We start from the raw sequence: 16,995 nt of genomic DNA, 5'->3' as shown, positions 1-16,995 counted from the left end.
CGGAGAGCTCGGTGGCCGCGGGGGCTCCCCGGCTCCGCTGCTCGGGGGCGATCGGCCGGGCCGCCCTGCCCGCGGTTGCCGCCGGTCCCGAGCCCGGAGGAGCTGCCCCGCCTGCACGGAACAGCCCGGGTCGGGTCACCTGTGGGCCGCTTCATTCCCCGCACCAACCGAGCAGGTAAATTTAATGACGGATTTCCCCAAACGCACACTCAGCAATCTCCACCGGTGCCGGGCACCGGCCGCCTCCCGGCCTTGACCCGGGATAACCGCGGGCACAGCGGGGCCCGGACCCTCCAGCACAGCTCTGCAGTGGCCAGGTGCCCAACTCTGCAGTGCCCAGGTGTCCAACCCTGCAGTGCCCAGGTGTCCAACCCTGCAGTGCCCAGGTGTCCCAACCCTGCAGTGCCCAGGTGTCCAACCCTGCAGTGCCCAGGTGTCCCCCTGCCCTGTGGCCGTGTGCCCGGCCCCGGGAGCAGCCTAGCTGCCTTCCCAGCCTCCGTTTTGTGCGGCTTTTGAAGGCGATCAATGCTCCCGCAAGTGCGGGACTGGAGAGGAGCTGCGTGTCCCAGCCACTGCTCCCCTGTGGCTGCTGTGTACGGGCCACAGCCTCCCCAGGAGCTCCGTCTCAATCTTCGGTTCGGGCGGGGTGAGGATGCACAGATTCCTCTTGCTGCCATCACTCGCAGTACGCAGAATTGATGTGGCTGTTGCTGCTTGCACAGCACCCAGGTGCACCTTGGGCAGTCCCACGGGCATTTAGCTCTGCTGGTCCTGAAGGTCCCTTTGGAAGGACAAGCCAAGTCCACTGGAGCAGGTGCAGGTTTAAAATTGCTACAGAAAGATCTGCATGGAAAATGAATCAAACATAGTGATGGCTGGAGAAAAAAACCCGCAATTCTTAGTTCTGAGTGTTTTAGTAAAATAGAAACTTGTGACAGTAAATTACTCAGAAAGGATTTGACAGATTTCTTGCAATTAAAAATTCAAAGGATTCAACAGGAAACAAAAATGACAGTGCACCAAACCCTGATGTTTTTGTTTCACACAATGCAGGTGTGAACTTTTGTTTCATGAGCAAGTGCAAGGCCAGCAGAGTCAGTTGGCATACTCCAGTGTCCTCTCAGGAGAATGGATTCTGTAATTACAGCAGGGAAACATTAATTTACAGATTACAGAGTATACTTTTCACTATCAATAGAAAAAAATTAATCCTAAATTGTTTTATATGCAGTCAGTATTTTCTAAAATTATATGTCTTGGTTTCAATGCAGTAGCAGTGCCCCACAGGGCTGCTTCCACAGGGAGCTGCAGCACTGTCTAAGCAATGAAAACACTCATAAGAACTCTGAACAAAGTCCTGGTTCAGAGGAAAAGCCTCAGGTCTGGGACAGGAGTGAGTTTTAGGTGTTTCAGAGTGGAGAGTAAAATGTCCCTGACTGCACCCAACTGTCCAAATTCAGCTTGTTCTACTCAAGTGAACCCATTTCCAGAAATGGGACAAGCACAGAGCTGGACTTTTTGCCTGCTGGGAGAAATATCATCTGGAATAAAAGCTGGTAAGCAGTTTATGCTCAGAGTTTTCAAGAGGCCTTGTCTGACTCTGAAGTCAGCAGAAACAGGAATAGGCCATGATCATTTAAAATAAAAAGTCACTGCTGCATGAAACAGCAGAAGGATAACTAAGAAAGTATAAGCAGGATTGTATCACTAAGTTTGTGATTTATTAACAATACCTACTCCTCTTTAGTCTTTAAAACACTCTCACATTTTATAATCATACTGAAATTAAGGCCTAACTACATGTTAAAAAAAAATTAAAGTAAATCAGAACATTTGGGATCAGATTCCATTCCTAATTACTGTAATTAACGAACAAGTCCCCACAATTTAAGGACTGGTTTGCTCAGTTTTGGGTTGTTTTTTTTTACCTAGACCCCTTTTATCTAAGTTAAGAACTTTTAAGTCTTCTATTTTTACACAGAAATCTGAATTCCTGTTTAAATTATTTTAATACAGTATAAAATGAAGTTCCCAGACTCATCAAAAAGACATATTTTTGTCTTTTTATTTTCCCTCCTTGTTTGAAGACAAAATATTTAGAACCAGCTCATCCCCAAACAAGCACAAATGCTTATTTCCCCATTCATATCAACAGTGATTGATACCAAATATTTCAATATTAAAGAGAAAACTTGTTGCTTAAGTTATATGAACAGGGAGCTGATTTAACAGAGAGGAAGGATGCATGTTGCATACTATGGCTCCCTGAAGCAGCACTGTCAACTCTTGAGGGTGCTATTCTTCCATTCCAAAGCAGATTTTGCTGTCCAGAAGCTCAGGGAGGGCGAGCAAAGTGCTCCACAATTGCAAACAGCAGCAAGAGTCTGTACAGAGCCAGCTGCACTCCTTTCTGCTGAGGGAAGGAAACTGATCCGAAAGACATAACTGTGAAGGAACACCACTAAGTGCATTTGTGACTATTAATTAGTTTTTAATTGCACTGGAACACTGGAGTCTCTTTATTTCTCCTGTGTTGTTCTCAGGCTTTCACTGCTGGGGGCTGCAGGATGCAGGCTGGCCCTGCAGGCTGTGGGCAGGATGGTGCTCTGCCTGCTGATCCAACAGCCCAGCACTTTGTACACAGCATAGCATGTGGCAGCCCTGTTAGGAACTCCAGTGCAGCTGCACATGCATTTTACTACCTTGTTAAACCAGAATATTTCATTGCTACTGACAAGGCTCCAGGCAGGAGCCTGCATGCAAAACTTCTTGGGGTGAATGGCAGCAAGAGCCCAGCCTCTCCTCTCTCCCACCTGAGAACTGGTGGGGGAAGGAAGACCAGGCTGGGCACTGTGGAGCAGAGAGGATGGCACAGCTGTGCTGGCAGTGACAAGAGGGTTTTGTCCTCACTGCTTCCTGAGAGCACCTGGGGAGTAGGCAGGGATGGAGCAGCAGTGGTTTCCTATGCAAATACAGAGCTGGCACTCTACCATCTTACTTGTTGTGGTACACTGAAACACAAACTTCTCCCCTCTCGTGTTGTGTTTTCTGCCCCAGGGAGGAGACACATGATACTGCACATAAAAGCTGCCACACATGACAATTTTCAAAGGAAAAGACTTGATATGCCAAAGCCTTGGAGGCCTGTAGATCAGTATGCAGCAATGTCTGACAAGTCAACCAGAACCTTCCCTTCAGCTGGGAAAGGCAGCTGGGGACTGCTTATCATTTTTTAATGTGCATTTTGCTCCAACAACAGATGATTTAATGACTTATCATTACAGCTTTTCTCCTTTGGAGAAGCACAGCTCCAAGGTGAACCAACTCAAATCCATGCTATTTTCCTTTTTTGTACCATTCCCCTTGTCTTCAGGGTGTTTTCAGGTGTTTGCTATGACCATGCCTCAATTCTTGCTATCCTTGTGCTCCACTGACTTCTGGCTCTTCTACTGAGAGCTCAGCCCTTTGCAATTTCCAGGCTAGGTGACTGAGGGCATTTTTCACTTCCATTTACCTGCTAACTGCTCACTGCCATTCAAATGACCCTCACAGCCCAATCTGTTTCCAGCTTGTCACCTGTAATCTTGCACCAATCAGTCTGAAGGTTTCTTTTATCCATTCACAATCTTTGCATGGGTAATGAGCCATTGCATACACAATTCCTCTCTCATAATTAGGACCATATTTCACTGACCAAATCCACGGTGCCCAAAACACTGCAGATGTTTTTCAGAGACAGGATGAAGTCCTGTACAGTTGAACTAGAACCCAACAAGTGACACTGTTGCTCCTCACCTCTCAGTGTCCTGTTTCCTTCTGCTGTACTGGGCCATCACCTTTGCCTTAAGACTTCCACAAATGATGTTTAACAGTAGTTCTAATGGTATGCATCAGTCTCCCTTTGCTCTGTATTTGGCCAATCCACAATCACCCATTCTCTCTCTCTCTTTAGTATTTCACCTCATATTAAATGATAACCTTTCTTTCACACCTGAATCTCCAATTGTTTGTCTTTACCTTACAAACTTCAGTGGTTTCTCTCACCATGAATGGCTCCTCATCTTTAATTTGCTCATGCTACATCTCCCTGGATGATGGAGCAGTTTATAACTCTCTATTTCATAGCTAGAGAGCTGTGAGATGAATGACTAGCCAAGGCCATACAAGAAATACAGAACAAAGCTGAGCATTTAATCTTTCCTATGCCCTAATATCAGCCTCCTAACATCACCACCAATGAGAATGCAAAAGTTTGACTACTGCACTCCTACAAAGGAAATACTTTCATACAGTGCCTTCTTGTTTGTTGGTTTTTTAAATGGATATAGATCAATTTTTATCTGAAATAAATTTATCTCTGAGGTGAACTGGCAAGAAATACAGAAAATACAGCTTATTTTCTTCTAGGCCCTAGCCCTGGTCTACTGGAATGAAGGCTCTCATTGATCTCTCTCAGGAGGAACCTGTGCAGACCCTTACCTGGCATACAAATTATGCAGCAGAACAGTAAAAGGGTATCCCACCCCAAACTCAATGCTCAATTCCCAACTGTACTTTTAGGGAGATGTTCTCAAAATATTCTCTGCACATTATGGCTCTAAGACTTTGGCTAGCTACTTTTCATGGAGTCACATGAGAGGTAATTCAAACCCAGAGATTTAAAATCCTTGTAAATCCAGAAAAATTATACTTCCCCCCCCCCCCCCCCCCCACTCAGGTGACACCAACTTCCAGCATTTAATTAAGATGCTCTCAAAGTGCCTCCATGAGCTGTGCATGGAAGTCACATTCACAAATCTCAGTGTCCTGAACTGCACCTGAAACTAGATGCTGAAATAAGTGACTTAATAGTCCTGTCAGCAGGCCTGCACACCTGGGTTAGCATCAGTATTTACCAAAATCCTGCCAGTTAGAGCAGTAGCATCTCCTCACTTGTGTGAGTAATTCACTCTGATACCCAAAGTACATTATGATAATGAGCTTCTCCATAAAACAGCAATTTGCAATGGTACCTCAAGTGGCTCTAAGGCCCAACAGCTACACTGGGTTCAAAGCACACCTACATGAACACGGGGAGGTAACACTGAATCACAAAGGAAATGCCCTTGTTTGTCTCTTATATGTGGCTGTGCATTAATCCTTTGAAAATATTCATGTTGCCATCCTGCAACATTATTCATACCTTTTAATGTAAAAGGTTGTTTTTGAGCATAATTTTGGCAGTCCATAGTCAATCCAAAACCATCTGGTTTTGAGAAGATACATCTACAAAGCTGAGCTAGTACTTGAGGAGACTGCTTAAGTAATGAGGAATCTTGCCACTGACTTGGATGTTACATTTTGCTGTTCTCAAAAGACTTTCAAAAAGAAGATGGGACAGCATGTCTCAGGCTTCATCACTCTTGCTAGGTAGTTTGCACTGGTTATTTTTTGAGTCTGAAAAAAAAATATATATGACAAAAATACCAAAAAATGTTAAGCATTTCCCAGAAGTTTAGAAAGAGATGCTTTGCTACACAAAGAATGTACAATCAGAAGATATGAAAAGTGAGAGCAGTGGGAATGGAAATGAAGAGAAAGATCAACTTATAAAAATAGCCATGGCATTTCTTAATTATGCATTTTAGTACATGACACATCCTGTCATAAAACTTAGTCCTTCACATGGACAATATTCTATGTTCTCATCCAACTTACTCCCCTTTAGGAGAGATTGTTACAAGGATCAGGATTAGGCTAAAGTGTAAAAATGTGGTAGAAGTTTACATTCTGTAGCACAAAATAGATCTGAAACCTCATGCTGTTGTCTCACAGATGAAGACATTGCTAAATCCATGTCAGACTCCAGCATGAGAGCCCTCAGAGAACTCAAGGATCTGCTGGGCTTTTCCCACTCCTCTTGCAGTGAAGCTGTTGTGAGATTCACTGGTTGGACACTGGGATCTCCCATGACCTCACAGCTTTTGAGTGCCAGCCTGCAAATATTTGATGCTCAAAGTACCTATGGAATTATAAGATTCTAAAATGTGAAGATAATATACTTTTGGTGCAAACCTTTTATTAATGTCATAAAGCATTCCACTTCAGTGGCAGGAAGTTTTGGGAACACGCTTGTCTCATATTTTAAAATGTGAGGTTCTGTAAGTATTGACTCTAAACTGAGAGGAAGGAATTTTACTGCTCAGAGCAGATGCCATCTTGGATCTTAAAATCTGACTCCCCTGTTGAGATAAATTCAGTTTTCTTTAATTATCCCACTATTAGCCCAGGGATTACTGGCATGAGTAATCCAAGCAAGAGCTGGCCTATAAATAAAAAATGTCAGTGGCAGCAAGAGGAAGGGGAGCTGAGGAAAGGAGGAGGCTCAGCAAAGTTCTGAGAGTCCCTCAGTGACATCACCAATGAATCCAAGCCATGATCAAAGCAACCACCAGCATGGGGGAACAACAGGTGCACAGAGGAAGGAACCAAGCCAGAGGCAATCTTAGCTTGAAAAGGATCACAGTTTTGTTATCAGTTTCAAGCTAATCATAGTGGCACTTGGGGCATCAGAATTCCCTTGGCTCTCCTAGGAGCAAGCCCTAGGATGAGGAGCTGATCCTTTGGGGCTGGCAGCCCTAGCACACTGACCTGCAGCAGCTCAGGGCAGCAGCAGCAGCAGCAGCAGCAGCTCTCCTGTAGCTCTCACTGGCAGTGACATGAGATGTGATATGGCCCTTCCTTTCCTGCAGGGATTTCCACTTGAACACATCCAGAGAACCTGGCACTGCTGGGATAACCCATTCTGAATTCTCAGAAAGTTCACACTTCACTTCTTCCTCACAGGAGGAGAAGCTGCCCACAGTAACATTCAGCAAGCCAGCCCTGTTAATTGAAATAAGGAGTCTTTACTCACCACTGCATGAGCTCCTCACAGGACTTCAGATTTACATTTTTGAGCTCCTCAGGACTTCAGATTTACATTTTTTTTTGTTCAAACTGGAATCTTATGCTTTAGGTAAAACAAGTCTTAAGTGAAATAAGACTTAATCACAAAGCAAGTGAGTCTAATGATCAGTAGGGTTTTCCTGACAAGATCACAGACAGATAAAAATATAGAATCCAAAGTTTCAAAATTTTGGAGGAAAGCAGGACTGATGATGCCTGGAACAAACCATTCCTTCTGCTTAGTGTTTAAAGGCATCTGTCTTCTGAGCTACAGAATACTTGAAATAAATATTATCAGAATTCATACAAATACAATCAGAAGCTTTATTTTCATGGAAGCCATTATATTTTTACTCATTTTATGGAATCATATAAAAGTATTTTGTTTGCAATAATATTTCAGAAAGTAAAGAGCCAGTTTTTTTTGCAAGGTTTGGGTATCTAAAAGCTCATAAACAATGCTGAAAAGACACTGCCCTTCAGATAGGAGGGAGCAACAATGCCATGTGACTTACCTAGCCATGGTTAATAGAAGAGCTAAGTATAATCAAGGCTAATCATTCAGCAAGAGCCCAGGGCTAGGAGGTTTCTAATTCCAAACAAAAAGTCCTTGCAAAATACATGTGTTTTCAAGAAAAAAATGAACAAACTATGAAATGGGCTCCCAAACAGCAAAATATCCATTTTTTTCCTTCTGCTGTAATTAAAGATAGGAAATGGGAATAAGGTTTTGGACTCTAAATTATTCACTTTGAATAATTCTTTCAAGCTGAAACAATTATGCTAGATGCTAATTTTAATCAAATTACATGTAATATGTTAATATGAGCATAAATCCTACATTCCTTGACAAACACCAAGATTATATTAATGTTACATAATTATATTAATGGGGAATATGAGCTGTACAAGATGCTCACGTTTATGACATGAATGAGGTAAATATAAAGTGAAATTCACCTTGGCAAACTAAAATTTAATTTCAGAAAAATAACTCCTGTCTTCTTTAAAGCAGGCAAAAATTCCAGATTTTTAATTACATGAGTTGCATGATTCTAAAAAGAATTCATGCAACATGTTTTAGTGTTGGGTGCTACAGTTCTTGTTTTTATTTTAGTAAAATATATGACTTTAAAAGGAAAATGATGATTTAAAAACCTGTGTGGCACAGAATCTGTAGCATGTGAAGGCTGAATCCATGCTGGTTGTCTGCAGTCTGACACTGAGCTGCAAAAGACAAGGACAGGAAAGTGTATTTTGGCACAGAAACCTGTTGTTTCCTGTCAGAGAAACAACTGCTGACAGTCACCACAGCCAACAGAGCTGGCATTTATGTTGGGTAAGACAATACAGCTGATGCTGGTCAGTATTTTCCATTTAGAAAGGGGCTATTCCCCACCAGCATGAATGTTCTGGGATGCATTAGAAAGGCTCAGGAGATGGAAGCATTTATGTGACTAAGTGCAGGGCTTATGCACCATTTACATTTAATTTAAGTCATCAAGAGATCATTTGCATCTATGGTAGGGTCCAGACCACATGGGAATTACTTTTCTTCTTTATTAATAAACTGAAATAAGCACCACTTACCCAGTTCAGGATGCCACTGATAAAGTCTGAGGCTCCCATTTCCTTCTCTTTTATGGAAGTTGAAGACACTGTGGGACTCCTGACTGCAGTTGTCCCTTGTACATATCTGTGCAGGTTCAGCTGCTGTTTCCACTGGTGGTGCCAGTGTTTAATGGAAGACAACCCATACAAATGCATGTGTCTGTATCAAAAGAAATGCTCTATGTTCAAACTGTGGAAAATGTGCAGGCAGAACTCAGATCTTGTGACATATCAACTGCAAACTCAGCCTTCAGGAAGGTGCTCTGCCCCAGTGCCCCTTACTGCTTGTTTCAGTGGGCTCAGAGAGACCCAGCCAAATCTCCCTTGCAGCACTCAAATACCTCTGTGTGCTTGGATTGACATCTTTTGATCACATCCATCTGCGGGGGCAGTATCTGAATGTGTGCCTTACCAAATTTTCACTGGACTGAAAACCTTTCCAGAAATCTATTAAAAACAGTCAGAAAGAAAGTTAAAGCATGCAGCTCTTCAGTTTCCATAGCTCAGCTACAACATGAGGTGAGCTGGCATGAGAGCTACAGCCTTCATGTGAGGGAAGCCACAGACACATGGGCTGTTTCAGACTGCTGAGTGCTCTCTACTGATGCCATACACTGGTGTTGAATAAATGCCCCTACATTAAATCAGTAGTCACACAAATATTTTGTTATAAACTTTTTGTGTTTAAGGCATTGGCATTTGTTTTGAAAAACTGAGTTTTTTCAGTTATCTACAGCACCAGTAAAGCACAACATCCCACGATACCTTGGTAGCAGGGCAGAAGTTTCTCAAAGCTGGAGTTCTCCTGAAGTGGCAGCCAATGTGCATGTTCCTGCCAGGAGTACACACACACACACACACCTGTGTGCACTTATCCTGCCTTCACTTTGTTCAGGAAGGAAAAAGACCATGTGCATTAGACCCTTTGCTGAGTCCCCTAATGTCAAAGGGCTTTACACAAGAAGAAAAAGAGGACATGATACAAAAGTACACAGAAACAAACATACCTTGAAGAATCTCTTTTCCTGGTAAGCAAAGTCCTTTTCTCTGACTGCCAAACCACATTTACAATAGGACTGCAGGTGACTTGAAAGCAAAGCCTGTACTCCCTGGAGGAGAGCCTCAAAAACCTGCAAAAATGATTGTGACTTTTACCATATTCCTTCTGCACTTTCTACAATTTCTGTGCACCTTGGTGAAGTCCTCTTTAGAATGTGTATGCTCAGCAAATATTGAATCTGCAGTTAAGACTTGAGGGACAGCAGTGCTGCTGTAGAGTAGCTCAGTCTCTGCCAGCTGGTGCACGTGTTTGGTTGCCAGTGCACATGGGAGGCTGTGAGAGCAGGTTCAGTGTTTTGAAGTGTTCTGTGCTGTCATCACCTTCTCCTTTGCATGTTTTTTGCCCCATATTTTTGCAAACAGGTTGTTCCACTGTAAGTCGCTGACATCAACATTGTTGTAATATTGCTGAGCCTGAAATCTCTTCTTGGGAAGGATTCCTGATAACTTGAAAAGGTGTCTTAATTGTGGGAGAACTTCTGAAATAAATCATGCCTGATGCATGAAACCTCCACATGATGGCAAAACAACTCAGAATGAGGAGACTCCTCTGTGCAGAGATTTGCCAAGTTGAATTTTGCAGCCACTGAGGTGCACAAACATGAATGCAAAGGACATGTAGCAATGGAGGGAGCACAAAGCTTCTCCTATCAGAGGGAATTCTGATCTAGCTACTGCTGAGAGGAGAGAAAACCAGACATTGTTGTTCCTGGAACATGCTACAAAGTGTTTTTTTCTACAAATTTGTCTGCAATGTTTATATTCAATACAAACCCAGGTTGTGTCTTGTAAGTTCACAGTGACTGAGATATTCAGATGCCTGCATTATAAGTGCAATTGCTTTGTTCTTCTGGGAGCCTGCATTAAGTTTGAAGGTTGGCAGAGCCAAAGCAGAAAGCTGTGCCCCACTGTTTCTTTGGAAATTACTTCTGTTTCAGGAGGCAAGAGAAGCCTTGGAGTGGCTACCTAAAACAGAGGCTAGACAAAATTCAGAGAATAAAAGTGGGTATTCATTGAAGGCCTTCCATAGGTACACCTTGGGCACTCAAAGCCCCCGAGGGGCTACACCCAAGATGGACAATGGTCACAAGTTTTTCATACAGTTTATATAAATTTGGTCCTTTTACATATCAGGGGTTAATCCTCCAATTACAGTTTCAGGTAATGAGGTAATTTACTCCAAGTTTGCCCCCCCCAATTCACTGTTGTTTACATCTCTTGGGGCCTGAGACACTAAGGTGTCCTTGAGTTTCAGGCCTAGAGAGGAATTGCTTTGTCTGAATAAAATGGGAGAACAGCAGCTGACAGGTTGTGGAGTTTCAGAGTTATACAGTAAAGCAGTACAGGATCTGAAAAATAGAAAAGCTAAATCCTAAGGCATCAGAACTAGAAACAGTTAACTCACTAAATGTAAAGAATTGATGTTCTGGATTAAGATGGCCCTGCTGAGGTCAGTGATTACCTTTTCTTCTGTTGGGGACAAAAGATAGAGTCTGCTTGCCTGACCAAAGTAGCAGTCACTGATTATCTCATCCAAGATTCTCCTTAATTTTAGCAGCAGGAGGTCAATGACAGACATGTTGCAGTTGCCAATACATTTTCTCAAACTGTCCTCCCACATATTTTGTGTAATTATAAATAATTCATTTTCTATTCATGTTCATGAATGGAATTGAGGTGGAGTAAACAATCAGGTGGACTGTCCTCTGCCAGGTGCCAGACTCTCAGTTTTGTGTTTCAAATGGCCATTCCTTAAGCTTTTCATGGTATTTCAGAGGTCATCTTGGTTGCAGGGAATAATAAAGCCATTTATAAGAATGTAGTTTGTGTCCTCATCTTTCCAAAACCATGAGACCATAAACAAAGCTATGTCTCTCCAATTTCATTGCTTTTCTGGAAGGGTATTTATTTTGGGCTTCTGTTCTGAACCATTTTGAAGTCTGCATAAAATTAATGCCTAAAACTATTCACTCTTCTTGCTATCATAGGAATAAGGTGAAGCTCTTCACTAGAGTATGCCCTGTGATAAATAATGCCCTGGTAATTATGGGTGGGGATTTTCACGCAGTGACTGATGATGCCTTGGAAAAGAGCCATGGCACTGTGCATTCAGAAGCTAAGCTATCTAAATCCTTGCAGGCCTCATTTATGCTTTTGGGAATATAGGACAGGTGTGGCAATTACTAAACCTGGATACTTGAGAATTCACCTCTTATTCCCAGGTGTGGGCCATTAATTCTCGCTCAGACTTGTTCAGTTCTAACAAGTCTCTTTTGAACCAGATTTTATATATGCACATATACTCACACAATAAATAGCATTTTCCTTTCAATCAATTTATCTATTCTGTTTTTACTCATCTTTAGCTATGCAGCCCTCATCTTACCTAACATTTTACATACACATGGCAGCCAACCCCAAAACGATCAGTGGCAGTCTACAGATCCCTGCCATGCTCTCTAGATAGCAGAAGATTTGCAGTTTGCATTGTTTAGTACAATCACTAGAGAAGCTCAGGTAAAACTCAAGCCAAGCCCCAGTGAAACTCACAATAAAGGCTGCACTAATTTTATTGGATCACTAGACATCAGAGCAAAGCCCGAGAACACTCAAACACATTTGTAAAATCCTTAAAAAATGTAAAGGAGTGTAGTGTTCATTCTGTTTGTCAGATGATCTTTGGGTTGACATACCTAGGAGCCTCCTCACAGACCAGGCGTTCTTCAGGGACGTATTTGATATTTTTAAATTCAAATACCAACAAAAAAGCTTCTAATTCCATATTCTGATATTTCCATAGAAGGTCACAGATAGTAACCTCAGCTGCTTCATTCACTCCAATGGGACTTGTGGCTACTGAACCCTAATGTATATCTGGTCATATTTATATACCCAAAATATGTTGGCCATCTCCTAAGCAGTCCTCTGGAATACAGTGAAGATAGGATGATAGATGCTAAATTTTGAAATAGCACACATTTTTGTGACAGTATTGTGTGCAAAGAATTGTCACAAAGGTAATGAGATGTTCCTCTACCTTGAAATCCCTCAAGAAGCCATGGCTGAAATGGCACACTGCTCTGGTCTAAGTACATCTGGTGCAATGGAATATTGGTATTGGAGAACCTGAGCTGGCTTGGATTGAAGAACAAATTCCTGACAGCATGACAGCACAGACTGACTAAGGGTTCCATTAAAATATAAATTACAATCAACAGTATTTTATAGCTGTGAAAGAGAAGACTCTGATGTGTGACTGCTGAAGAACCCAACCTACTAACCAGAATACCATAGAAAAAAGTGAAACGTGCAAAAGTGGGCACACCTTTAGCTGTGCACTTGGCTGATTCTGAAGGTGCTTGCTAATAGTTTCTGATTAAAAATTTACCTTCCTGATAATAGCATAGAAACAAAAATACAGCAATTAGGAAATCAAATCTCAGGGCACCATTGTGGCAGACCCTACCTAGCTGAAAGCAGTTCATTAAGCTCAAAGCACCAAACCTCTCAATCCCCTCAAAGCTGTAGAGGGAAATGGGAACAGCAGTAGCTGGAGAAGCACAGCATGTAAAGCCTGTAGAAGTGACAGCTTGGGCTTGTTCTAACAGCATCCAAATCATCAATGCATTTGTTTTCTACTCTATGATGTATATATCTCATTGATCTATTAGTTTTTTCAGACTCTGTAAGATTTCTGTGTTAGCCTGATTCCTTTTACTACCACCCAACAGCCTGCTGAAGTTGTGGGGAACAGCTGTCTATTATGGGGCTTTTTGGCCTCCTCCATTTAAGAACCATTGCATTTAGTAATTGAGTTAATTGATTTTCAGAAACCAACATAAGTAGATATCTAGATAACCTGGATATTTTGGGAAGTGCAAATAAAGGGGAGTAGTTCTGGAAGATGCAGAACTAGAAACTGGAAATACTTTGTTACAAGTTACTAGCTGCATAGAGAGACAGAACAAAGGCACTCAATTTTTCCTGCAAATGAACTCCAGGCAATGTGACAATAAAATGGATGTTTGCTATTAGAACAGATTGGTTCCTTTCTTTACTTACTATTTGCTAGAACAAAAGCACTGTGACTTTCCAAGGCTGCAGTGAGTCAGTGCTAGAATCAGCAGTATGATACTGAAATAGTGACCACCACTATCTTTCCTTTCTCCTCACCTAGTCAAAAAGGCTACCTCTGACAAATCAGCTATTAGATAAGTTTCTGTCCTTTAAATTATTAAATCATAGTGAAAAACCCAAATCTCTGCTTAGGAAGGATAAGCTTTTTCAAATCAATAGGCAGAGCTATTCATATTGCTTTTTCTCTTTGTGTTTAATTTTTTTTTTAATATAGCCAGAGTCCCAAGAAAAGAAACTCAGTGATCCTTCTGCTTTCTGAAGCTTTAATAGCCTCAGCTCTGCAAAATTCAGTTTTCTAACAACAGGATTTTGGTCTCGGTGCAGGTCAGTCCTGAACACGAAAAGTAATTCTTGTAATACCAAAATGCAGGGCTGGTAAGAGAAGGGAGATTTGCAATAATAAGATTACAGAAAACCTCTATTACAGACTTTGTATTTCTGGGATATTCCTGAATGAATGCCATCTGCTTGGTGATCATAAGCAATGTAACCATATTGAATCTTTCCACTTTTGAGTAAAGCTAGGTTGAGAATACCAAGAAAAGGGGTAGCAGTTACCAAGAAAATGGTTTATTTTGGTATAATTCAGTGCATTTGCCCTTAAATACAGCTGAGTGTTCCTCGCAGCCTGGAATTATGTGTTTTTACCTAAGGGGCCTGTTTATTTCCATCTGTAAACTGCATCTAAAAATATATTTATTTTTCTCTCTTCTAAATCACTGGAGAGAAATTAGTAATTTCTTCTCTAGAATTCAAAAGCCTGGCTGTTAGACTAGAGTGAAAAAGCACACAGCAGCATCATGTTTGAAAAGTAAACTTTTAACTGAAATGTGCAAGTCTGGAGTAAAAAAAAAAAATAAACCAGCAAAGGCTTACCCATGAGGGAAACAGAGGCAAATGCTTATGGAAAGAAACATTTTTTAATGTGTAGGTTGCAGTCCAGGAGTTTGTAGGGTTTTTTATTTTAAGACAAAGAAATAATTGCTCATGAAGACAGAGGAAACATGGGTGAACAATGGAATCAGACACAACAGAAACTATTCCAAGGGCAACAAAGCAATTTTCACTCTGAGTAAAAGGCACCAGGGAACCTCTAAGTGTTTTTGTGTTAAGGGAACACACTGAGTGGGCAGTAAACAGGGACACTTGTCCCTACAGGCTCCTCTCCCCTTTGTACCTTCTGCCTCCAGCTGCCAGCGTTTCCATTTCCTCAACGGCCTTTCTGCCTCCGAATGGGAGTTGCTGTAGATTACCTGAGCACACTGAGTAGCAGTGTAATTATTTTCTAGAACTAAAGTCTTTTAACAACTGTGAGACTGGCTAATGCATGTGAAAGTAAGCCACTATTCCAGCATGATGTGCATATCTGGGTAAGCAGTTGCTGCAGAAACACCCCCAGGATCAGAGGGAGAAGGGCTCTGTCCCAGCAGGGATCAGGCTGCTCCTGACACCCCCTCAGAGCTGCACAGCTTGTACAAAAGCAGGGAAATGTGTATTTCAGTGCCTCTGCCCAGTGTCCAGAGATTTCTGTGCTCCCTTTTTAGATTGCTCCCATGATATTCTGTTTTAAATCCTGCAAAAACTGTGTGATGGTTTCCTTTAACAGCACATAATGCCAACCAAGCACTGGAGTGTCTTGCATGCAGGGAATTATGTGTGAGCTTTAATGTTTAAAATAGTCAGGCTCTGTGAGACTAAGTGTGTCTGCATTTTATTTTCTTCAGCTATCTTTGATGAGGATTAATGAATGAATGGCCATAAAGAGCTCAAAAATCCTACGAAAGCATCCTAAGAGCACACACACTTAACTATTGTGAGCAAAGGATCATGCCTAAAGCTTACCTGGAATTTCACTCCAGCTATAGATGGATGAGTCATTGTCACAGAAAATTTAACAGTTTCAATTAAGAAGCAGAAAAACATTAAAGAAGTTAAAGCAAATGCTTGATGACTGACAAGGAAAAGTATCTTTCTGGTAAATGAGCTGAGTAAAACTGTTTGCCCAGACTAACCCTTGGAATTTTTCTGCAAATATGGTTTATTTTTCACGGGGCTTTACAAAAACAAAAACAAAACCAAAACCCCTCCACAACATCAGCCAGCCATAAAAATGGTAAATATAAATAATTTTATCTACATTACTGAGCTCTACAACTGTATTTCCAATCTAATTATTCACAAGTCTTTTGCAGACATAAAACATTTTCAAGCAGGTCTCACAGGAGCATAGATCCTTAACTTGTTTTTTCCCTACATTAAAAAAATCCCACTTTTCCAACAGTATTGTTTTCACTGCCTGCACACTTGAACTTGTTCCAAACTTGCCTACCTTATAAACAGATGATTTTGAGACCTGCCCACTGCAAACACACACACACCTGTGTATTGAAGTGTACATTTCCCACTCAGGGAGCTGCAAACACACCTTGCTCCCACACAGCTTGGGTTGTGAGCACATGTGTGGATATATATATAGTAAGTATATGCTTGTTTGGGCAGAACAAAAGTGAGACAAAACAAAGTGTCTGGAAAATATTAAGGGAAAAAGAACTCTTCTCCCCAAAAAGTGATGTATTTTATAACAACAAACATACCAGTGAAATGGTGCAAAACCTTCCTTTGACATTTAACTCTAAGATCCAGATGTTTCCTAGTCTGCCAGCATTTATTATTCTAATTGTAAATTAGAAAAGAAAAATTAACCAGGAATCTATGAAATTTAGAAATTTGCCGTAATTTCTGTTGTCAAGAGAACTGTTGATGCTTTTTTGGGATGTCTTTGGCATTCCTTCCCCTTGATCTCACAACATTCTAAGGAGGCAAACCTCACGGCAGCTAGGATCGGGATGGGAATACACTGCCAGGTGCTAATTAAGAGCCTGGGAACAATTAGAAGATGCCAATCAGTACAGAGACACACTGCCATCAACTCCGATGCCCGTGGGGCACTGGCCAACTTCACCAGAATCACAGAACATTATTCCGAGCTGGAAGAGACTCACAGGGCTCATGGAGTCCAGCCCCTCCGCGAGTGGCGCCCACGAGGATCGAGCGCAGGGGCTGTGCCAGGCACGCCCAGCACCGCCCGGCCGGGCACACCGGGGCTGCGCTGTGCCTGCCGCCGGGTCCGGGACGAGCTGCCCGCTCTGCCCGCGCAGGGACTCGGCCGGGAACCGCTGCCTTCGGCTTCTCCCCCTCGGGCTGAGGGAGGTGCCGGACCCTCCTGAATACGGGCGGGACCCGCTTCCCACCGGCGCTGGG

This window comes from Agelaius tricolor, unplaced genomic scaffold (assembly GCF_023055355.1).
Source record: "Agelaius tricolor isolate 1412-34295 unplaced genomic scaffold, bAgeTri1.0.p SCAF_15, whole genome shotgun sequence".
Lineage (NCBI taxonomy): Eukaryota > Metazoa > Chordata > Aves > Passeriformes > Icteridae > Agelaius > Agelaius tricolor.
Note: the sequence above shows the minus strand (reverse complement) of the source record.